This window comes from Giraffa tippelskirchi, chromosome 7 (genome assembly GCF_054371585.1).
Source record: "Giraffa tippelskirchi isolate mGirTip1 chromosome 7, T2T-mGirTip1v1.2.pri, whole genome shotgun sequence".
NCBI classification, from domain to species: domain Eukaryota; kingdom Metazoa; phylum Chordata; class Mammalia; order Artiodactyla; family Giraffidae; genus Giraffa; species Giraffa tippelskirchi.
This window is the reverse complement of record NC_137281.1, coordinates 30804639-30829700: the sequence shown is the minus strand read 5'-3', so window position 1 is coordinate 30829700 and position 25062 is coordinate 30804639. Positions and strand designations below refer to the sequence as shown.

Here is a 25062-nt window from a genome sequence, read left to right as displayed (position 1 = left end):
CCATGTTCTCCTGCCCTGACACTTGGAGCACCCAGTTCTCCAGCATTTGGACTCTGGGAATTATACCATCGGTTCCCTAAGTTTTCAGGCCTTTTACTTGGACTGAATTATATGACTGGCTTTCCTGGTTCTCCAGCTTAAATATGGTAGACAGTGAGCTTCAAGCCTCCGTAACTGTGTAAGCCAATTTCTATTATAAATTTCCTCTTATCTATATCTACCCATCCATCCATCTCCTATTGGTTCTGTTTCTCTGAACTCCCAAAAAGGTATTGTTTACAAAATGCCTTTCATGTTTAAAACCTCACAAAACCACAAAACCTGCAATGCAAAATAAAAGACCAGGTAACAATGAGACATCATTTAGTATGGTAAGTTAAAAATGCTGTTTTGTTTCCAGTCACAGAACTTTAACTGGCAACTTACAGATATGACCAGTCACTAAAACTAAAAACATGGAACTGTGCAGGGTGTCGCTGAGGAGGAAGGAGCAGTCCCCAGAGGTCTCCAAACAGCAGTCTGCTTGACTGATTTACTTGAATACTGGGCCTCTCGATGTTTTCTCAAAACCAAGGGAAAACTTTAGATTTCCTTTGTTTGTATTTCATTTGAGTGAAATACTCTCCAAGATGTATTGACCACTTTGGAAAAATGCAGATTCTGAAATTTTATGGGCTTCCCTGGTAGCTCAGCTGGTAAAGAATCCACCTGTAATGCAGGAGACCCCGATTCAATTCCTGGGTTGAGAAGATCCACTGGAGAAGGGATAGGCTACCCACTTCAGTATTCTTGGGCTTCCCTAGTGACTCAGATAGTGAAGAATCCACCTACAATGTGGGAGACCTGGGTTCGATCCCTGAGTTGGGAAGATCCCTCAGAGAAGGAAATGGTTACCGACTCCAGTATTTTTGGAGAAGGCAATGGCAACCCACTCCAGTACTCTTGCCTGGAAAATCCCACAGATGGAGGAGCCTGGTAGGCTGCAGTCCATGGGGTCGCTAGGAGTCGGACACGACTGAGAGACTTCACTTTCACTTTTCACTTTCATGCCTTGGTGAAGGAAATGGTAACCCACTCCAGTACTCTTGCCTGGAGAATCCCAGGGACGGGGGAGCCTGATGGGCGGCCGTCTCTGGTGTCGCACAGAGTCGGACACGACTGAAGCGACTTAGCAGCAGCAGCAGCCAGTATTCTTACCTGGAGAATTCCATGGACAGAGAAGCCTGTAGGCTACAGTCTATGGGGTTGCAAAGTATCAGACACAACTGAGCGACTTTCACTGAAATTTTAAAGGTTATCTTGATTTTCCACTTGGCACAAATGACTTAGGAGTAGCTAGCATTATTCAAGCTGCCTAGACTCTCAAAGTTCCTGTCGGATGACATATTTCCTCCCTACCCTCTGTTCTTGCTAACACACTAGCTTCTTCATCTCTCCTGCACACCAGAAACCACTACTTCGAGGAAAAATTGGAACACAGCAAACTTCTTTTGAATCTTGGACCATGGTACACTATTTCTGGGAGAGAGAATTCCCAAGATGTTTGGAATCTGAGCATGACTTCTGTTCGGCATTTGAGCTTTGTGTTTAATAGCTGGGCAATTTGCACTTTTGGGGAGATAGTACGTTTTCCTTTTCTAACCACTGTTTGTGACTTTTGTCTTGTCTACTGAGCTGGCCAAAAGGTTCATTTGGGTTCTTCTATAAGACGTTATGGGATAAACCAGGATGAACTTTTTGGCCAATCCATACTTTGTAAAGAAACATTTTTCTCCTTCCATCTTGTCTATCAACCAATAACCAATGACCAGTGGCATTTGGATGAATGGCTTGCCCTGAGATGAAAGATATTACTCCAAAATTATTCTAGAAATTCTGACTTGCAAATAAGAATATCCATAGTGGAGTCCTTATTCTTTTTTTTTTCCCTTAAGATATATTTGGGACTCTACATTTCCAGGTCCCCTTTTCCAAGTTGTAGCATGAAAAGTTTGAGTTTATAAGAAATACATTTTTCTTGAGGATATGGTGATATTCTCACATGGGAATTATTTTTAGTTTCTGTTAGTTCAGGAAGGGCCCACATTTGCAAAGTGTCTGAAAGACAGTGGTAATAGAAATTCTGTATTTCTAAATCCATTGTTAAAATTACCAGTGGATCTGAACAACCAGATAGTTTAAGATGAATTTAGTTTATTTGATACCTGCCACTAGAATTTAAAAATCAGTTTCAAAACACTTTTAGAACTAGTAAATTGGCACATTAGGTGAGCTGATTCCTTTCAGCAACTTTTAAATAAGAATAAAAAGGATCTCAGTATATTATGGTCTGTGGCTTTGAAAAAAATGCTTACATTTCATTATCATACTATTCACTCTCCTTTGCATTTATGAATATTCTAGGAGAAACAGGGCAGAAGTTGGACTTTTAAAAAAAACTTGATCTTTATTTACATTCAATTTGAATAAGCTTCTATTTAAACAGAGAAAGTAGGTTTCCAATTTTAAAACACTAATGAATAAGAAAAATGAAGATAATGCTATGTTTATTCTATTTGGTGCTAATGTGTAATGCTATTGGAGGTGTTTCTTTGTCATTTTAATCCCAGGAGGCTTTTTTTTTTAGGCAATCTCTGCCACCTGTATTCTGTTTGAGATATAATCATTCAATGTCTACAAACAAGTGATAACATTATAATGCATTTCTGTCCTCTTTCATTCTTTCCAAAAGTGACAAATATACTTTTTCTCATATCCAAGAGCTCAGGTTGGGCACCAGTGGACTCATTATCATGCCATTAATAAGCAGAGGCCTCCTGAGAGTCTAGCTTTTTCAAGCCCCTGTCTTTTATATCTTCTATTGGATTTTTCCAACAAAAACCTCGTTGGTTGGTATCTTTCATTTTCACATTCCCTTTATAAAAATGAAATGATAGAAACAAAGTCCTGAGATTAGATTGGTGATACTGAAATGTTTCTGACAGCCAGCAACAAGGCTGCCAACCTGAAACGAGATGCTTGCATTATTTATGAACATTAAATGTCACCACTTTCCCCTTCATCAGATAATTTCAGGAGACAGAATCAATTCTGTGGAGGGGGAGGGAGTATTTGTACACAGGCGTTCCCCTCCTCCCCCCCCTCCCCACACCAGCCCTTCCATCTATCACCCTGGCTGTGTGTCAAATCCTCCTCCCCGGGAAGAAAACGGTGCACCTGATCACGTCTCAAGTTTCACTACAAGTCTCAGATCAGGTTGCTTGATAGGGATGTCAAGTGTGTTCTAAACCAAAGAGGACTCTGCAATGTAAAGTCATTAGGAAGTCAACTGATTTTTTCCTTTTTAAATTCTGTTTTCCATGCTTCCTTAAGAAGTCAATTATCAGAGGGAAATTAGCAGGAGTTGAAAGGAAAAGACACTGTCCCTCTGGCTCCCTGATTTATTTATTGATTGATGGCTGGGAAGGGGGGACTCAGTTAATGAGGGGAATGAACAAGATCCATATCCCTGGGATTATCAATGTGAGGCAATAGAAGCCAGCTACACAGGAATATTTAGCTAACATTTACCAGGGAATCTGAGTCTATTCAAAGCTCCAGTAGCTAAGCAGTGATGTATGGATTCATTTCGTATCAAACCGGTTTTTTTACTCTCATCCACCCAAGTTATTTAATAACCAAGCACCCACGAACATGGATCGTTGGGGGGAAGTTTTCACTTAGCATTCTGTCCTTAGGGTTTCAAACGAATCCTAGAGTTTTTGTAGTTTAACCATCTGATTATAGATCAGGTGTCTGAGGTTCAAAGAGGTTTCTCTTAGGTTAACGTTCTCACATTTCTGGAAAGCAGAAAAGTGGCGTCAGCAAAGCCTGTCTCTGGTCAAACACTCTTTCAATTCAACTAGAACTTAAAACATCAACAGTTACTCTTTCACCTACTGCACAGAAGGAAAGCTGTGTTTCTACCATCACTGAGAATTATATGCATGTTCCAAAGATAGTCATCATAAGCTATTGGGAGTAGGATGGCTCCAAAACCAAGGGAACCAATGGTGTAAATCCTGGTCTGAAGGCAGGATAAGACCTAAATCCCAATTCTAGCAGGAAGGCAGGCAAGTAGCAAATCCTTCTTTCCTCTGCTATTTATTCTACTCAGAACCTCAGTGAATGAGATGATGCCCACCCACACTGGGGAGGCCAATCTACTTTACTGAATCCAACTAAAATGCTGATCTCAATCTAGAAACATCCTCACAGACACATTCACAAATAATGTTTAAGCTGGGCACCCTGTGGCCCAGTCAAATTGACACATAAAATAAACCTTCACAGTCTTTCACCCTAGTCCTAATATCTCCTCCAGGTCCTAGGTTCCATCTTAGGAAGGCAATATCTTTCATCTTGTATGCCATAGAAATTAAAAGATCATAAAGACTATTATGAACAATTATACTGAACAACATATCCAACAATTTAGAAGTGGATAAATTTCTAAAAACATGCAGTCTAGCAGGACTTAATCAAGAAATATAAAACCAATAACAATTAAGGATTTTGAATCAGTAATCAAAACCTCCCAACAAAAGAGGTCCAGAATTAGAGAGTTTCAAAGATGAATTCTACCAACATTCAAATAAGAACATCAATTTTCTTGAGCTCTTCCAAAATACAGAATAAGAGGGAGCACTTCAAAACTCATTTTGAGGTTAGCATTACCCTGACACCAAGGACAAGACAGACACTACAAGAAAAAAAAAAATAGAACTATATCCTTGATAAATATGGATGTGGAAATCATCAACAAGATATTAAAAAACAAATTTAGCAGTACATTAAAAGGACTATACACCATGATCAAAGGGGATTTATCTCTAGACTGAAAGGATAGTTCATCACACACGAATCAAATCAATGTGTTATGTTGATGAAGGATTAAAAAAAAAAACAAACACAATTATCTCAACAGATGCAGGAAAGCACTTGACCAAATTCAATACACTTTCATGATAAAAACTCAACAATTTAGTATAGAAGGAACTCGCCTGAAGACAAATAAAGGCTATATATGGAAAATCCAAGGCTTCCCAGGTGGCAGAGTGGTAAAGAATCCTCCTGCCAATGCAGGAGATGCAGGACATGAAGGTTCGATCCCTGGATCAGGAAGATCCCCTAGAGGAGGAAAGGGCAACCACTCCAGTATTCTTTCCTAGAAATCCCGTGAACATAGGAGCCTGGAGGGCTGTAGTCCATGGGATCACACAGAGTTGGACATGACTGAGCGTCTGAGCATAGCACAGCACACGGAAACCCCAAAGCTAACATATTCAGCAGTAAAACACAGAGATTTTCCTCTAAGATCTAGAACAAGGCAAAGATGCTCACTCTTGCTGCTTGTGTTCAAAACAGTACTGAAATTATTCCATTTACTCCTGGTAAAACTCCTAGAAGTAGGTAGTATTATTATGCCTATTTTTACAGATAAGTCAAACAAACATATAATTAGAATGCATTTCTCTAGTACATATATCTGATAGATGTTTGACGGAGGATTCAGTCTCAGGAAGTTCTAATTTTTGCACATTCATACCACCAGAGATCAAATTGCCAACATCCGCTGGATCATCAAAAAAGCAAGAGAGTTCCAGAAAAACATCTATTTCTGCTTTATTGACTATGCCAAAGCCTTTGACTGTGTGGATCACAATAAACTGTGGAAAATTCTGAAGGAGATGGGAATACCAGACCACCTGACCTGCCCCCTGAGAAACCTGTATGCAGGTTAGGAAGCAACAGTTAGAACTGGACATGGAACAACAGACAGTTTCCAAATAGGAAAAGGAGTACGTCAAGGCTGTATATTGTCACCCTGCTTATTTAACTTATATGCCGAGTACATCATAAGAAATGCTGGGCTGGAAGAAGCACAAGCTGGAATCAAGATTGCTGGGAGAAATATCAATAACTTCAGATATGCAGATGACACCACCCTTACGGCAGAAAGTGAAGAAGAACTAAAGAGCCTCTTTAAAAAGTGAAAGAGGACTGAAAAAAAAAAAAAAAGTGAAAGAGGAAAGTGAAAGAGGAGAGTGAAAAAGTTGGCTTAAGGCTCAACATTCAGAAAACTAAGATCATGGCATCTGGTCCCATCACTTCATGGCAAACAGACAGGGAAATAGTGGAAACAGTGGCTGACTTTATTTTTCTGGGCTCCAAAATCACTGCAGATGGTGACTGCAGCCATGAAATTAAAAGATGCTCAATCCTTGGAAGGAAAGTTATGACCAACCTAGATAGCATATTAAAAAGCAGAGACATTATTATGCCAACAAAGATTCGTCTAGTCAAGTCTATGGTTTTTCCAGGATTCATGTATGGATGTGAGAGTTGGAGCATAAACAAAGCTGAATGCCAAAGAATTGATGCTTTTGAACTGTGGTGTTGGAGAAGACTCTTGAGAGTCCCTTGGACTGCAAGGAGATCCAACCAGTCCATCCTAGAGGAGATCAGTCCTGGGTGTTCATTGCAAGGACTGATGTTGAAGCTGAAACTCCAATACTTTGGCCAGCTGATGCGAAGAACTGACTCATTTGAAAAGACCCTGATTCTAGGAAAGATTGAGGGCAGGAAAAGGGGACGACAGAGGATGAGATGGTTGGATGGCATCACCGACTCAATGGACATGGGTTTGGGTAGACTCTGGCAGTTTGTGATGGACAGGGAGGTCTGGCGTGCTGCAGTTCATGGGGTCGCAGAGTTGGACATGACTGAGTGACTGAACTGAACTGATCCAATGAGATAATACTTTTTCAAAAAGTCACGATGTTGGACACAGTGATAATTAATCAAAAATTCAGAAATTATTATGTGTGAGACTTTGTGCAATTTTTCCCAGGAAGAATCACTTCAATGAGCAAACATCTAACCTTTGAAAAAGATTTTTTTTTTAATATAGCAAAACATGTGGGCACTGAGACAAATATACTTAATGACAGCCTATGTGTGTGTGGTATTTATTTACCAACAGCTAAACACATCAAGTTTTAAGCTGTGGTTTCATCAGTTCTCATAAGCTAGACACCATCAGGACAGGTCAGGTCAAGTGTTTGTCTTCATTTAATCCAGGAATGAGACAGGAGTAGGTCTGAATCTGACCTGATGTTTCAACAGATAAAATTGTCTTATGTGTTTGAGGGGTGAATAGGCTAGTAGCAATTATATTCTGCCTCAGATTGTTTGAATACTCTGTTCTTCAGCCCATAGTAATTTCTTCTACCCCTATACTAAGTGTTGGTCAATGTCCAATAATTACACTGCATTTGGCTGTTCTTACCACATATTGTGTCTCACCTCTCTGCAGCTGAGCATGAAGTGAAAGTGATCACTTGTGGGCATGACAAGTAATACAGCACTAAGCCTCAGAACTAGACTGAATGTCAACACCTCTCGGACCACGTACTGCTGAGATTTGTGAACTGTGAAGAGCTGAAAGACATACTACATCTAGCTCCTATCTACTCATTAATCTTAGGCCATGAATACTTTATGCCTTCCCAAGTTTTCACTTGTATTTGGAAGTTAATTAGTAGGTTGTTTCACTTAAGCTACTAATTTTTTTTTATATTTTTTAATATCTCCTATACCTTAGGCTGACTGCATGTACTTTGGGGAAAGAGATATAATTCATGCTTAGCCAATCAGGTTACTTTGTTCATGGATAGGCAAAACACCCCAAAATGACTAGTGAGATACATTTCTGGGAATTTTGTTGAAGTCAAGAGACAGAAAACACATTCTTCCCCCCACTGGAGTGGATGATGTAAAAAGGGAGCAACTGTGACTACCATGTCATCCCATCTGAGAGCCTTATTTGAAAGGGAAGCCAAAATAAGTGAATAATCTTTGGAATATCTTTATTTTTGATTTTTTTTTCTTTTTTAATCTGCTAGTATTGTTTGGTTTCCTGTTTCTTTTAACTAGAAAAATATTGAGCCATACAACTGCTACTTCCATAAGAATATTTTACTTTGCATTATCATCTATCTCATACAGTGAGACACAATCAATTGGAAAAGAAACACAAATACTTAGTACACCTTCTTCTTGATATGATTTGTTGTGTTTCAGTGTTTTGGGGTGTTGGAAATTACTTTTTGAGAGCTTTAAATGAAAGGGAATAAAACATTTTTAGTTCCCAACGCAAGACAGACACCCATCTCAAAAAAAGAAAAGGATGTACTCCTATTAACTATTTCTCCTCCTATCTGATACTTATTCAAATGAAGAAGTGTACCAAGCAAAGACTACTGGTTTAATGAGCTTGACTGAAATCACCACTCCCCCATATATTATCATTTTTACTACCAATGGTTATCATATTTTAAGCACTTGCCATATTCCAGGAACTATGAAAAGCACCTTACATATTTTGTCATTTAATCTTCAAAATAACAGACGTGACAAATTCTATTAATATATATTAGCATTCTACTTTAATGAAATAAATATCAGAGCAGCTGAAGACTTTTCCAAAAATCACAAGCTAACAAGTGGAGGCTGTGAATGTAATTCAGCTCTGACTTTATAAAACAGATTGCATGTTTATAGCCATCTTTATATAGAATACACAAGGATTTTTAACTTCCATTAGCTCATTTAAGTTACATAAAAATCCCTCAGGTTTAATCATAGAAGAGAAAATTATTCAATGTATATTTGCATACAGAATTATTTTCCCCTAGTTCCATGAGCATATTTTTTTTTATTCTTTTTCCCAATTCACTCTCCTCTTCCTGTGCTCTTTAGCTATAGAAAGATGGATTTCCCAGTGACATACAGACAACTTATCCTTAAGATGCCCAGTTTATACTTTATATGTGTTATCTGCATAAGAGGAGAATTGCTTTCCTTCCTCATATTAGTGGATAATTTATGACTCAATGCAAACCATAATGAAGCATATTAAGTGTCAAACTCATCCCATGTTCTATTGACAGACACAAACATAAAACAAAAAAGGAAGGTATATAAACATGGTCTATCATCATCATTTTACCAATATTCACACTGAAACAAAGAAGGTAAAACGATTATGGTAATATAAATGGTAACTACAGCTGTAAAACCCATGCAAAAAAGGCTTAGATGAGACAAAGAGATTAACTTACACTGGCTTACTACCAGTTGTATCCCTTTTCCTTCGTACAAGGACAATAATCCCTTTGATTAACTCTACTAACATGCCTACCTCCAGTCTCTTACCTTCCTTCAGCATATAAAACAAGGCTGGATCCACAGCCAGGATGTTCATCAAGATTCTTGCCTAGCACTGGCATCTGTATGGAAAATTATATGCATTAGAACCAAAATGGATTTGGATTTTGCTTCTGCTTCAATTATTCATCTTATTCCAAGCATCAAGGATCACTTTCTAAATTTAGAAAAAAAACCCAAAACATTGTATCCCATTTGTGCAAAAATTATTTAAATTTTACAGTGAGAATAAAAGGATGAGAGAGACTCACTCATCATTATCACCAAACCTTCTGCCTTCTATACTAATATGCTGTTTTGTTTTGAATTTTTATTGCTCTATATTGGGTACAGATTAGTTTTATTTTTTATTAGAACTGGATGCATTCTGAGTGCTTAATAGGTATTAGCTAGGCACTTACATAATAGGAATTCAAAAAATGATTATTAAATGAATAGAGAGTTCATATTGTTATATAACCTTTACAAAATTTATATATAGTAAGAAGATTAACTGAAGGGAATTTCCTGGTGGTCCAGTGGTTAGGCTTTGACATTTTCACTGTGGGGCCAGGGTTCAATCCCTGGTCAGAGAACTAATATCCTGCAAGCCAAGCTGTGCAGCAAAAAAAAAAAAAAAAAAGGGGGAAAGTTAACTGGAAGATTTATTCACATGGTTTTGTGAACTTTTGTTGTCATTTAGTCACTCAGCTGTGTCTGACTCTTTGCAACCCTATAGAATGTAGCCTGCCTGGTTCCTCTGTCCATGGGATTTTCCAAGTAAGAATACTGGAGTGAGCTGCTGTTTATTTCTCCAGGGGATCTTCTGGACCCAGGGATCGAACCCATGTCTCCTGCAAGTCTCCTGCATTGGCAGAAAGATTCATTACTACTGAGCCACCAGGGAATTAGTATTGTAACAATAAATGATGGAAGAGAATTACTGAACCCTTAACCCTTTCAGAAATTATTTGTTTCCATTTATTTCATTAAAGAGGCAGGGCAAAACTGGAGACAAAAATAAGTTCCGATCACCAATCTTTAAGCTCATTTCACCAAAAAATAATAATTATTATAATGTTAACTAAGCATGCCTGTTAGTAATAACTTAAAAGTGTCCTCCATTTGTGAATTACCTTGTTAGATTTTCTTTCTCAATCTCTGGAGATAGGAACAATGAACTAGGTGCTAGGAAAAGATTTAGTGTTTTACACATAATCCGGTGAAAATTGTAGCCACAAGATTTTGGCCTTGTGGAAGCAGATTTGCTTCCCCGGTGGCTCAGAGGTAAAAAAATCTGCCTGCAACTCAGGAGCCCTAGGAGATTCAGGTTTGCTGCTTGGTTGGGAAGATCCCCTAGAGTAGGGAATGGCTACCCACTCCCAATATTCTTGCCTGGAGAATCCCAGGGACGGGGGAGCCTGGTGGGCTGCCGTCTATAGGGTCGCACAGAGTCGGACACGACTGAAGCAACTTAGCAGCAGCAGCAGCATACATATTTGTTTCTTATAACTCTTTGAATCTACTTATGTATTGATAAAATGAGCGAAATTCTGTTAATAAGCAATTAATGAATAAAAAGTGTTACACAATGGGAAACTATACAGCAGTGAGGACAAGGAAGTCACCATATGGGTGAACCTATCAAATTATGAATTAAGCAAAAGAAATGAGAAACATAGACTATTACCAAATGGGGTTCATGTTGCCGCAACGCACAACAGGCGATAGGTCAAAACACTGAGAGGCCTAGGCCAAAAAGCGGAGAGGCTGGAGTTTGTGGCAAACGGGGCTTATTCACAAGGCAGCCAAGACAGGCGGCAAGAACAAATGTCAAACTCACCTTTTGGAAGGTAAGGGGGTGGGGTATTTACGGACTAAAGAAGCAAGGTGGCCTGAGGCATGAGGAACGCGGGAAGGTGAGGAGAGGTGATCACAAGCAAGAAAAAAGTGCCTCAGTCGCCGTTCTGCACAGCTGTAACTAAGCTACTCGCCGCTGCACGTCCAAAAAAAAAAAAAAAAGCCAAAACGCGCGCATGCCCAGTTGGAAGGTCTGCGGTCCTATCCAGTCTAAACCGGCTCCGCTCAGATTAGACACACCTGACATGTAGTGCCTGGAAAACGGCTTTGGCAGTCATCTTGTTTAGGCCGCCTGCTGCTTGAAGGATGTGTGAGCTTTTATAGCCAAAATTAAAAATGACCTAAATTAGTGAGGGCGGTTACAGGTATAATGAACTTAACTGATGATTACCCACAGTTTCAAGAGTATGTCTGCTGCCGCTGCTGCGAAGTCGCTTCAGTCGTGTCCGACTCTGTGCGACCCCATAGACGGCAGCCCACCAGGCTCCTCCGTCCCTGGGATTCTCCAGGCAAGAACACTGGGGTGGGCTGCCATTTCCTTCTCCAGTGCAGGAAAGGGAAAGTGAAGTCGCTCAGTCGTGCCCGACTGGTAGCGACCCCATGGACTGCAGCCCACCAGGCTCCTTCGTCCTTGGGATTTTCCAGGCAAGAGTACTGGAGTGAGTTGCCTTTGCCTTCTCTGCAAGAGTATGTCTAAATTCCTTTAATTTATATTATTTTCAGCAATAGTCCTTTCACTTATATAATGTTCAACAACAGTCTGTGGTAGTAGAGGTCAGGTACTTTTGGGTCTAGCGGGCAGTGACTGAGGTACTGGGAATGGGTTTCTTCATTAGGTGCTGCTCACATGTGCCTATGCTCAGTCGCGTCCCTGTGACGGCATGGACTGTAGCCCACCACGCTCCTCTGTCCATGGGATTTTCCAGGCAAGAATACTTAAGTGAGTTGCCATTTCCTTCGCCAGGGTATATTCTCAACTCAGATCCAGCCTATAGGTCTTGTGTCTCCTGCATTGGCAGGTGGATTCTTTACCACTGAGTCACCTGGGAAGCCTGCTTTTTACATAGATGTCTTCACTTTATGAAGCAGCTGTTCCTCTGACTGTTCACTTAAAACTTGCAGTTTTTTTTTTAATATGTATGTTAAATAAAATTTTATTAAAATTTAAAAAATAGTAAAGAAAACAAGATTAATAATCAGTTTAGTCGCTCAGTCGTATCCGACTCTTTGAGAAGCCGTGGACTGCAGCACGCCAGGCTCCCCCGTCCATCACCAATTCCCGGAGCTTGCTCAAACTCACGTGCATCAGTGATGCCATCCAACCATCTCATCCTCTGTCGTCCCCATCTCTTCCTGCCTTCAAACTTTCCCAGCATCAGGGTCTTTTCCAATGAGTCAGTTCTTCGCATCAGGTGGGCAAAGTATTGGAGTTTCAGTTTGAGTATCAGTCTTTCCAGTGAATATTCAGGACTGATTTCCTTTAGAATTGACTGGTTGGATCTCCTTGCAGTCCAAGGGAACCTGAAGAGTCTTCTCCAACACCACAGTTTAAAAGCATCAGTTCCTTGGTGCTCAGCTTTCTTTATAGTCCAACGCTCACATCCATACATGACTACTGGAAAAACCATAGCTTTGACTAGACAGACCTTTGTTGGCAAAGTAATGTCTCTGCTTTTTAATATGCTGTCTAGGTTGGTCATAGCTTTTCTTCCAAGGAGCAAGCATCTTTTAATTTCATAATAGGCCAAAATAATTTTCCATGTTCAAAATATGGGAAAAATAGATTCTAAGAAAAAAATTAACACAAAGTTTTTGTGCAAACTTAAATGTTTGTATCCTTGAAGAAATATAGAATATATATTTGGAATAAATATTTTTCCCCCAACATATGCAAGTGACATTTATTTGAATAAGGAAAATACCTTATTCTAATGGAGTTTATTTATTAGAATTTTGATGCTACCAGGTAACATGTGTCATTCAAAAACAGGATATTTAATATAGTAATTATTATTTTTGTCTGTAGTACTAATTAAAAAAAAGAATAAAAGTGCTGCTGTATGATAGCTGGGTCACAATTAACTAGCTGTTTTAATTTTTTAAAATTCTCCAAAAATTCTCTTAGATTGAAATGGCTATTCATTTATTCATTTCACATAAGTTCACAGTTGTTTTCACTTTTATTTTTCTGATAGTATTTAAATCTGAATATTAAGGAGAGAGCCTAATACAAGTTATCAGAGCTAAAAATAGTTAAATGTGTTAAGAACTACCTTAAATAATATGTTATTAAATAAAATTCTAAAAGTATATAAACTTTTATAATTTATTTCAACTTGAAATATGTTCTGGTTATATGATGTTTTATTTTTAGTCATTCTTATCTATAATCTTTAAATTCCCAGGAATGTCAAAAGGAAGCCAATGTTGATGTGTGCAGATTGATCCATTGACCTGTGTGCTGGATAGGTGTCCTGTCTCTATCTCACCATTTGAAGGAAATCCCAAAGTTGAATAATCAAGTGACTAGAAAAGAGTTCCAGAAAAAGAAGAATTTCTCTTCTAACTAGGACAGTGCTTCTCAAAGTAAGGCCTGGGAAACATTCATACTGAGAGAAGTTTGTTAGAGCTTTAAGAAGAGAAAAATGATTTTGTGCCAAAAATAAATTTGGGAAGTATTGGGGGAAATGATCTTTTCTTTCTCCGAATAATTTATATACATGGAAAATTACATCCAACAAATGTTGAATACACTTTATATTCAAGTGTGACATGGAATTTACCACTTGTAAGTTTGACCATGAAGAATTCTCAGTAAAATCCAAGTGTTCTTTTTCTGACAAATCATATTACATTAGAATTAAATATCTATATTTATTTAGATATTTAATTAAATTATATAATTTAATTATATAAAAGCTCCCATTTATTTCAAAATTAAGTGACACATTTTAAAAAATTCCAGAGGTCAAACAAGAGATACAAGGGAAATTAGAAAATATTTCAGAATGAGGACAATGAAAACACTTTAATATTTGTGAGATGGAGCTAGGGCAGAGATTATAGGGATATTTATAGCTTTCAATGTTTACATAACAAAAGGAGAATTAAATTAATAAATATAAGAACAGAAATCAATGAAACATAGAAATGACAATAAAGCAAAGCCACAATCCACATACAAAGCTTAAAATTAATAAATGCCTATCAAGACAAACCAAGAACAGAAAAAAGAGATGGCCAATTACTGATAACAGGTTTTAAGGAGTTGGTATCACTACAGATCTTGCAGACAGTATAAAGATAGTAGGAAAATATTTATATTTTATATAATACTTTAACAGCTTGGATAAAATGGGAGAATTCCTTAAAAAGCAAAACTTAACGAAAAGTGGTTCAAATAGAAAGAATATTTTAATAGCTTTCTATAGAATAATATTTTTGGATTAATTATTAAAAAATTGCACAGAAACAAAACCTCCAGTCTAGAATGCTTTTACTGGCAGATTATATGAAACATTTAAGGAGCAAATAATGCCAACGTTAGACAAAATAACTTTTTTTTAAATGCAGGAGGTAGAATATTACCAAATTGTTTCATGAAGTGAGCCTAACTATGAAATTAAAACCTCACAAATATATTGCAAGAAAAAAAATTATAGAAAAATGCCTTAAAATCTTACAAACAAATAGCCTTAAAATTATTAGCAATTCATACAAAAGAATAATAAATTATGACTGTGGGTGGCAGAATAATGTCTTCTCAAAGATATACACTGGTAATTCCTGTAAACTGCAGAGTCAGGTTGGGGAGTTCCCTGGTGGCTCAGGCAGTAAAGAATTTTCCTGCAATGCAGGAGACCTGGATTTGACCCCTGGATAGGGAAGATCCCCTAGAGAAGGGAATGGCTACCCACTCCAGTGTTCTTGTCTGGAGAATCTCAGGGACAGAGGACCCTGGCAGGCTACAGTCCATAGGGTCACAAAGAGTTGGACACAGCAGAGCAACAAAGCATGCGCACAGGGTTAGGTTTACATGGCAAAGAGAAATTAAGGTAGTGCCTGTTTGCTAATCTGATAACCTTAAAACAAGGAGATTATGTTGATTACCTGTCTGAGTTCTACTCTCAATTCCTTAGCAATATATGCAGTGTCAAACATCATATATTAACAGCCTAGAACTGTTCTTGAACTTTGATGAACTAATTTTTATTTCTGCAAGCCTAGCCTCATGAATTAATAGAAACATGAGAAGGTAAAAAATAAAAATAACAAATCATTGTAATACATGTCGACTTTAAAAGTGCACAACATGAAAGTTGTGAGTTAAATCTTTTTGGGGGACAAAATGAGGACTATAGCTCTGGAGGCAGCATTTCAGAGAAACTGCTACAAAGAGGCAGGGGAGAAGGTCAGTATATATGTAACTTTGGTGAAAGGGGAGTACATGCAATCAAACACATACTTTTTGCATAAGGTTACTGCTAATCACAAGGAGCAATCATCACCATGAAGGATATTAGTGCTTTTATAGATTGAGGAGATACAAGAATGGGCTCAGAAAATTGGCTCCTGAAAATATCTAATTATCTGAAGACCTATCTTGCCAGTTTTTCCCAGAGCACAGAATTCCTCAGTTCTTCTCTCCACCCTGAACTCCTTTCAGGGAGTTTTGAAAATTAGCAGCTGAAGCAGCACATGATTTAATCCTTGTAGAGGTAGCTGGCAATGCCAATGGCACATGCCAGTTTGTAGTTGATATATATAAGATCTTTAAAGAAAATTAATGAAGAAAACTTAAGTAAATATGGGGCATCCTTACAATAGGTTAGACATTATCTAATATTATATATACTACCAAGAAGGTTATAATAAATATCAAAATGATTCTGGTGTAAAATTAAATGATAAAAAGGTGAACATGTATTATGATCACAACAAATCAAATGAATATAAAGCATATCACAAAGGAACATTTCAAGAGTTTATGAAAAACAGAATTTATTCCTTTGCCAATGGGACTCTGAGCCATTTTAAATATCTGTGCTAGTTTATATATTTCTATTTTATTTAAACAGATATAGTAATTTTAAGATTAAAGTAATTAATTTAGGAAAATATTTTTTTGAAATGAAGAAACTAAAGGCTAAAATTGGGATTCCTTTTGCTGAATATGAATAAACATAGATACAATAAAATAGGGCAGAAGAGAATTCTGAGGTGTCCTAAATTTCATCTCTTACTTAAAAATAGGACAATGAAACAAGAATTTTGACTTGCCCTAAATTTCATCTTTGTTTCTGCTAAGTCAGCTTTTACAAGGCAGAAGGTGGCATTTTTGACATACACTTCTGATTGGCACTTATAAAAGTTACTGCCCACCAATGCATAATTGAAATTAGCTCTTGGAGAGTTATTTTCCCTCTCAAACCATAAATATGTAGAGAATTTTCTGTGAATGTGGCAGGGAAAAGTGGGTGCATTGGGATGGATGGAGAGAAGCATTCCAAAGGGTCCTGAGATTTTTGCCATCAGCTTTATCTTGGGTAACAGAATGAAAAGTAGGAAGAAAAGAATGAAACAAAAACATAACTCTATATCCTGCTTTTTGTTTCTTTTACAAAAGAACTTGCTTTCAAAACTTTTCTTTCAACAAAATCAATCTAGACCCTCCATTTTCATGTTTACTAGTAAGTCAACTTTTAATTTAAATAAAATATATATGTATACTTATTTTCAATAGATTTTTTCATGCAGAATTCATTGATTAAAATAACTGATAGCAAATAAGATCAACCTAAAGAATCATGACAAGCTCATGTAAATATTTTTAATCTAATAGATAACTTTATTCTGCATAATTTGAAAAGGATAGTCATAAAAGATTCATTTAAATTGATCGAGTTTGATATGGATAGCTGAAAAACTTTGAAATACCAAATCAGAGTAATTTTACTAAACAGACACTAACAGGTTCATTATTTGAAAGAAAAGAAACACTATTCTATTTTCTGTAAATTAAAACTTTAGTTAATCTAAAAAATGAACAGCACAAAGTCCACATTACTGATATTTTTACCATGTGTGTTTTACTGTGCTTCTAAGAATATAGCATATGTAATCTCATACAGATGTTACCATGACTTTAAGGTAGAAACTCACCTTGTGAAAGATGGAATAGAGGTTTGAAAAAAAATGAACATAGTAAGTGGCAAGGTGTATCATAGCCCTCAAATCTATTGTGCATAGAAAAAAATGGTTTATTGTATATAGAAAAATGTCAGAAATAATTGTAGCTAATGACTATTTTAGAAATGTATGTATTGCTTTTTTTTAATTCTCTGTTCAAAAACTTGGCCACTTACATGCAGCAGTATCTATGCTAAAAAAGTAGATTTGGTGTAAGAAGTAAGCTAAAGAAATGAATCTCTTAAGCATTAGCCTTTTGGTATGACTAATTCTGTTTTCTCAAGTAATAACTGATAAGATACCTTACTCATTCAGTTGGTCACTAGAAAGATATGATAATATAGCTCCAAAAACCCACCTTGCACATGCAGAATAATATAACATAAAGAAACCATGTATTTTTCCTTTTTCCTTCATAATTGATACACATATATTACTAGAATTAGGAGCATTTTATGAGGTATTTTGTTTCACAGGAATGTTTATTTAATGCATTAAGAAAGAAAATGTTAAATCTTCCATCTTAAGGAGAACTACACTCTTATCATCTACAAGAGTCTGAGAAAATGTTTAAATATATAAGTTCTCTACTGGATTGTAAGATCCAAATAAGAAAGATTATTCATCATCATCATATTTTCACATAACACAATGCTTGAACATTATTCAGTTCAGTTCAGTTCAGTTCAGTCGCTCAGTCGTGTCCGACTCTTTGTGACCCCATGAATTGCAGCACGCCAGGCCTCCCTGTCCATTACCAACTCCTGGAGTCTACCCAAACCCATGTCCATTGAGTCAGTGATGCCATCCAGCCATCTCATCCTCTGTCATCCCCTTCTCCTCCTGCCCTCAATCCTTCCCAGCATTAGGGTCTTTTCCAATGAGTCAACTCTTCGCATGAGGTGGCCAAAGTATTGGAGTTTCAGCTTCAACATCAGTCCTTCCAATGAACACCCAGGACTGATCTCCTTTAGGATGGACTGGTTGGATCTCCTTGCAGTCCAAGGGATTCTCAAGAGTCTTCTCCAACACCACAGTTCAAAAGCATCAATTCTTCAGCACTCAGCTTCTTCACCATCCAATCTCACATCCATACGTGACTACTGGAAAAACCATAGCCTTGACTAGACGGACCTTTGTTGGCAGAGTAATGTCTCTGCTTTTCAATATGCTATCTAGGTTGGTCATAACCTTCCTTCCAAGGAGTAAGCACCTTTTAATTTCATGGCTTCAGTCACCATCAGCAGTGATTTTGGAGCCCCCCAAAATAAAGTCTGACACTGTTTCCACTGATTCCCCATCTATTTCCCATGAAGTGATGGGACTAGATGCCATGACCTTAGTTTTCTGAATGTTGAGCTTTAAACCAACTTTTTCACTCTCCTCTTTAACTTTCATCAAGAGGTTCTTTAGTTCTTCTTCACTTTCTGCCATAAGGGTGGTGTCATCTGTATATCTGAGGTTATTGATATTTCTCCCGGCAATCTTGATTCCAGCTTGTGCTTCTTCCAGCGCAGCGTTTCTCATGATGTACTCTGCATATAAGTTAAATAAGCAGGGTGACAGTATAGAGCCTTAATGTACCCCTTTTCCTATTTGGAACCAGTCTGTTGTTCCATGTCCAGTTCTAACTGTTGTTTCCTGACCTGCATACAGGTTTCTCAAGAGACAGGTCAGATGGTCTGGAATTCCCATCTTTTTAAAAATTTTCCACAGTTTATTGTGATCCACACAGTCAAAGGCTTTGGCATAGTCAATAAAGCAGAAATAGATATTTTTCTGGAACTCTCTTGCTTTTTCAATGATCCAGGCCCTTAATAAACTTCATAAGCTTGGTGTTCATGTCAAAGTTACTCCTTGCACTGTGGAGTAAGTAAGTGCTAACGATTGAAATTTTCCTCTTAACATAAAACTGTCATGTTCCTGTGATGTCTAGTCTTTGGGTTATTTCTGAACACTGAAGCCAACTTTAAATTTGCATCAAACAGGTTCAGACAAAAATACCAGCCTCTTCTATCAAATAGTATTGGTGACTAGCGCTTCCCTGGTGGCTCAGAGGGTGAAGAATATGCCTACAATGCAAAAGATGCGTATTCAATCTCTGGCTCAGGAAAATCCCCTGGAGAAGGGAATGGCTACCCGCTCCAGTATCCTTGCCTGGAATTCCATGGACAGGGGAGCCTGGCGAACTACAGTCTATGGAGTTGCAAAGAGTCAGACAAAACTGAGTGACTAACACTTTCACTTTATCATAACATAAGTGACTGAATTAATAGAGGTGGTGTCAAAGATCAATTACTATTGAATGAAGATAGCTAGACAATTATGTCACAAAAGAACATTTATTTCCTTATAATAAAATTTAAATATATAAATTTCTCTGTATCAATCACTTTTCTGAACAACTTTCTAGCCTAATTTACAGACAAGTGATGGGTAATTGGGTTATTTGCTTGTATTAGCAGAATATGCAAACTTTGCTCCAAGATGCCTAAGATATTAGAAAGTAAATTTACCAAAATTTTTCTTCTAATTATTTTTATCAAAATCTGTCTTCTACTTATGAACTATATCTTGAAAGTGAAAGTATTAGTTGCTCAGTCATGTCCCACTCTTTGTGACCTCGTGGACTGTAGTCTACCAGACTCCTCTGTCCTTGGAGTGAGTTGCCATTTCCTTTTCTGGAGCATCTTCCAGACCCAGGAATCTAACACAGGTTTTCTGCATTGCAGGTAGATTCTTTATCATCTGAACCAATAACTCAAAGGTATTTAAGTCAGTTTCTACTCTTGAAGAATTCAAACCTTCATATACTGCTGGTGGAAGTGGAAGATGGTGCTGCCCCTTTGGAGAACTGGTTAGCGGTTTCTTGGAAAGTGAAACACAGAGCTTCATATGACCCAAAAGTTCCATTCCAAGGTTTTTAAGGGAAATAAAACATGTTCACACCATGAAACAAACTAAACAACAAAAAAAGAAATTATTATAAATAGAAAAGCACGACCCTTCCTTCCAAAAGACCCCATTTGATTTGAAGGATTCTCTCATGTATTTGCCTAGACATTTGCATCAAGAGCAGTGCTGTGGGGCCTTCGTCCTGTTTGACATAGTTACTTGCCCATCTTCACTTAATGATGGTCATAAAAATCTATGAATCAGAGCAAATGGTCTATGTCCCTCCCCTGCCCCAGTCCTTACAGCACTTGTTAGGGGCTCATTGATTACTGTGGGAGCATTTGCTAAGGGTCTGTGGCTTGGGTTTTCAGAAAAAACTTCTCGAAGGAGTTTTGTTTCTCTTTATTTTCCCAGTTAAAATGGTATTAAAAAATGCTTCTGACATGATCTTGCCTTTGGAATAGAATTCTCTGAAGTTGTATTTAATATCTCAATATGTGGCTTTTAGAAGCTTTCAGACCCTGTGTCTTTAAACATCCTTTGTTCATCTTTGCAGGTACTGGCCTTGTAGTATTGAAAGGAGGATAGGTCTCTACTTTAGTAATGGGAATGCACGCCCAAGCTTATTCATTAAGGACAATAGATTAAGTACACATACGACATAAGTGCCTCTGACAGCGTTCCTGTTCAGATGCCAGCTAGGAATTTGGTACTCATTTGCGTTTTGATTCATTGGCCATAGGGGTCTGTCACACACAGAGATGATGAAACATTAGAGCCAGGAGGAGCTGTAGAGGGGTAGAAATTTGCACATCAGTACTTAGCAAAGTAAATGCATCTTCTTTCCTTTTCATAACAACTTCTTTTACTTTATTTTTGTGCCTCCATTCCTGCTGTGTTGTTGGGGGTAGAAAAGGAGATTTTAACTTGCTAATTGAAAGTCCTTAGGTATTCTGATTGTAAAATGTGTTTTTTTCAAGTAACTTACTTTCTTATGTATGTGTGTGTTAGTTGCTCAGTCATGTCCAACTCTTCGTGACGCCATGGGCTGTAGCCCACCAGGCTCTTCTGTCCATGGAATTCTCCAGACAAGAATACTGGAGTGGGTTGCATTTCCTTCTCCAGGGGATCTTCCCAAGCCAGGGATCGGACCTGGGTCTCCTGCATTGCAGGCGGATTCTTTACTGTCTGAGCCACTTTCTTATGGGTAAATGCTAAAATCTTTAATTTTCTTCTCCTTTCTCATTCTCTGTCTGAAGATAATGTCTGGGTATGTAAAGATGGAGAGCATCAGTGGTGTTTAAAAGGGCATTTGGAGGCAATGCAAATATTAAACTGGGACATAAATAGACATAAGCTGATTATGTGGATGACTTGGCTGTGACAGTCCCTGTTAATGCCTCTTGTCCTGGTGTAATTATTAATAGTGACCCTTTTACTTCCAAAATGTCTCTGTTTAGACCATATACACGAAGACACCAGAAGAAGCCAGTTTAGAGATAACCTTCTGTGTGTGTCAGAGCAACCACTTTGTGCCAAGCCTTATATTCTTAAATTTAATACATATATTAATATTTCATTTAGTTTATTCATTAGTTCAACTGATATCTGAGCATTTTTTACATGCAAGCCACTCTTCTGGGCTCTAGGAGATTTTGCACTGAACCACACGTCCAATCTCTGTCATGAAAACCTATGTACCAGTGTCACTGGTTCATGGTTCACAATTGTTGACTACAATAAATTGATGTCAACTACAAATTGGCACTTGACAAGAGCATTGCCAATGACTGAACAACAAGGGCATTTGCCTTCTGTCTCTGTGGAGATTGAACCCTGTGCTGCTGTAGCTGTTGACCTTCAACACCCCCCCCTGAGGGAGTTCAGGGTGGAGTGAGGCACTCTGTGGAATCTGGTAGGACAGGGCTTTAGATAGTTGGAAATTTTCATTATCAGATCTTACGATCCCAATCCTTGCATCTCCTCATGTCTAGAAAAGCACGAAATCCCTTCATGATGACATGAGATCCTTGTGACTAACAGAAAACCTCTTGTAAAGTAAGCGCTTGATTGCATTGAACTCCCCCTTCACCGAAATCTTATATATTGACCTTCCCCAACTGCCTCTTTCAGCAGTCTTCCAGAAACATCTGAGGTGCTGCCTCCTGGGCTGCTGTCCTCATTTTGCCCCCAATAAAACTTAACTCACAACTCTCAGATTGTGCATCTTTTTTAGTCAACATGAACAACGTGGGACAGTGTGAGTTAAGTTTTATTGGGGGCAAAATGAGGACTGTAGCCCTGGAAACAGCATTTTAGATAGCTCCGAGGAACTGCTCCAAAGAGGTAGGAGCATACTTAGGTCAGTATGCATATGATTTTAGTGAAGGAGGCTATGTGTCATCAAGCACGCATTTTGGCAGAGGTTTGCTGCTAGTTGTGGGGAATGGATGTCACTGTTAATGAGTTTTAGTGCTTTTCTGGATTATGAGAAGATACAAAAAAATCAGGCTCAAAAAATCTTCTCCTGAAAATATCTGTCTGAATCCCTGTTCTGCCAGTTTTTCCCAGAGCACAGACTGCCTCATTTCTGACCTGTACCCTGAACTCCTTTCAGGGTGTGTTAAAAGTCAGCGGCTGCAGTGGCTAGTGACTTAATCCCTGTAGAGGCAGGTGGCAAGTGCCAATTTTTAGTTGATGCATTAAATGATTTAATTTATTTTAGAGATGATGAAACAAGGCCTCCAAAAAAAGTGAGTTATCCAAAAAGTCAAGTAATAGGTTACTGAGAAATCCTTAATCAAAATCCCAGTTGCACAAAAGCACCTTAATTATCTGTAACAGGGGTGAGCAAACTGCAGTCTATGAGCCAAATCTGCCCACTGCCTGCTTTTGTCAATAAAGTTTTGTTGGAACATGGCCAAACCCATTCATTTCTATATTGTCTACAGCTGCTTTTGCTGTACAATAGCAGAGTTGGGTAGTTGAAGCAGACACCATATGGCATGCAAAGCCCAAAATATTTACCATCCAGCCCTTTACAGAAAACATTTGCCAACCTCTGTTCCATTCCTATTCCTGACAATCTCATTCAAGAAGGAAAAACCTGACAGTGTAGGCTTAGCCATTTACCACCTGTGTCGCCTAGAACAAGTCAATTAACCTCTCTGAGATTTAATTCCCTTAGCCGTAAAATGGGGATAATAATTACTGCATTGTTAGCAGTGAAGATTAAGTTAGCTAATGTATGTTAAACACAGAGCTAGTAAAAAAAAGAGAAAGTAGTTATTAACATTTCTAGCTGGATAGCTGCTTCGTGAGCTCTCTTCTGTGAAGGGTGAAGGTACAAGATGAAATTTTGTTTCTCCTATTTCTGTGCCCTAACAACCAGTGGTTTCCTGGGAGCTTTTGCACATAATTTTCTAATGTTAGGGATACATACAGCACTCAGGAGTAAACAATGAGTCTGGGCTTTAGTGCCATCTCAGCTCAGCAAGAAACATCTTTTCTTATAAATTTGTGGATCGCTGCTATGAGACTTTCATGTTGTGGATTGACTTAATGAGAAAAGAGGAATGAGGAGCAATTACATTTCCATTAAGTGGACAACATTACCCTCGATAAGGCTGCTGGAGCTGAAGCATCCTTCTCTCCCTCAGGTGTAGTCTTAGAAGAACAGAACTGATTGATTCATTAAATATGTGTTTGTTTTTGCCTCTGAAATCAGCTGTCTCAAAAGATTATTCCACGGTCACTAAAGGATTAAATTCCAACTTACAATGGAATTGGTAAGTCTGCACAGAGGCTGTGAGAAGTTTCAAGAGAGGTTGGCTCTTGGTACCCATGAAATATCAGCAGATTCCAAAAAGGTGTCCTGAAATTCCCAGTGGGATCCACAGGCCATTTGTAATGTGGGAACTGAAAGAAGCAAAGCTATAGACTGCTACAATTTGGTGTGATTCCACCTTAAGAAAAATGAACAGTCATATCATCACAGTAATCAAATTAGCTAATACCTATCTAACACTTTCTATGTACCAATGTCTATGCTATGCTAAGGATTTTATTAACTTTATCTCATTTAGTACTCTCTACCATCTTAAGATTCAGGCATTACCTTTATATCACCCATCATGAAATTGAATCAGGAAAGGTTAACTAGTTTATATTGTATTGCGCAGCTGGTGAACTAGACAGACACCACATCTTTCTGTTTACAGAGAACAGTCTTTGTCCATACTTGCACCTCATTTGCAGAGTTGTATTCATGCCTATTTAAGATTCCTCTGTGACACCTTCTCTGACAGTACTAAGTTTTTTACTTCATCCAGAAATCTACTGACCTTATAGCTAATGATTCTCTCAACCACATTAACTAAGTGAACATGGATTCACTCAGGATTACAAACAAAGAAACAAACAAAAAACCCAGAAGCCAAAACCCACTTTCTCTTGGGATCATCTTCTCTGGTTTATTCTTTTTATTCTTTCTGTTCATCTTCTGTGCTAATATAACATTTTTTTTCCAAACCTGTTAGTTACTTGCATAAAATTCCTCAGGCTGTTAGTAGACTATGAATAACAGCAAATATTTATTTTACAATAACCCTGTTTTAGGCATGTGGCAAAAGTCTGCCATACAATATCTAATTTAACCTTTATAACAATCTTGTCAGATATTATCATTTCCATTTTCCACCCAAAGAAATATTCAGAGAGACTAATTTGGTCAAATTCATATCACTCCTAAAAGTAGAGCTAGTATTCATACAAAAATCTATGTAATTCCAGAAGCTGTATCCTTTTAAACACTTCTCTCTAGTTCACTTTAAGAGCCTATTTTTCATTAATCATTTAAGGATACACCAT

The 25062-nt window shown here is 37.9% G+C and overlaps 2 protein-coding genes across 6 annotated transcripts in view; one reads left to right on the top strand and one right to left on the bottom strand.

Moving 5' to 3' along the window:
- The window catches only part of CDH8 (cadherin 8), a 1308359-nt gene extending 1297118 nt beyond the window's left edge, over positions 1–11241 (bottom strand). The window contains exons 1-2 of the mRNA XM_081511605.1: positions 10940–11241; positions 9259–9332 (exon numbers count right to left, since the gene is read on the bottom strand). The gene's annotated coding sequence lies outside the window, so the exon portion shown is untranslated. The remainder of the gene's footprint in view (positions 1–9258; positions 9333–10939) is intronic.
- Positions 11242–11315: 74 nt separating this feature from the next.
- Positions 11316–25062, top strand: part of LOC145514261 (uncharacterized) — a 261315-nt gene continuing 247568 nt past the window's right edge. Inside the window, exons 1-2 of one of the 5 annotated variants that reach the window (XR_014059996.1) lie at positions 11316–11796; positions 13515–13695. The gene's annotated coding sequence lies outside the window, so the exon portion shown is untranslated. The remainder of the gene's footprint in view (positions 11797–13514; positions 13696–25062) is intronic. The other 4 variants (XR_014059999.1, XR_014059998.1, XR_014059995.1 and 1 more) reach the window with 4 other exon arrangements.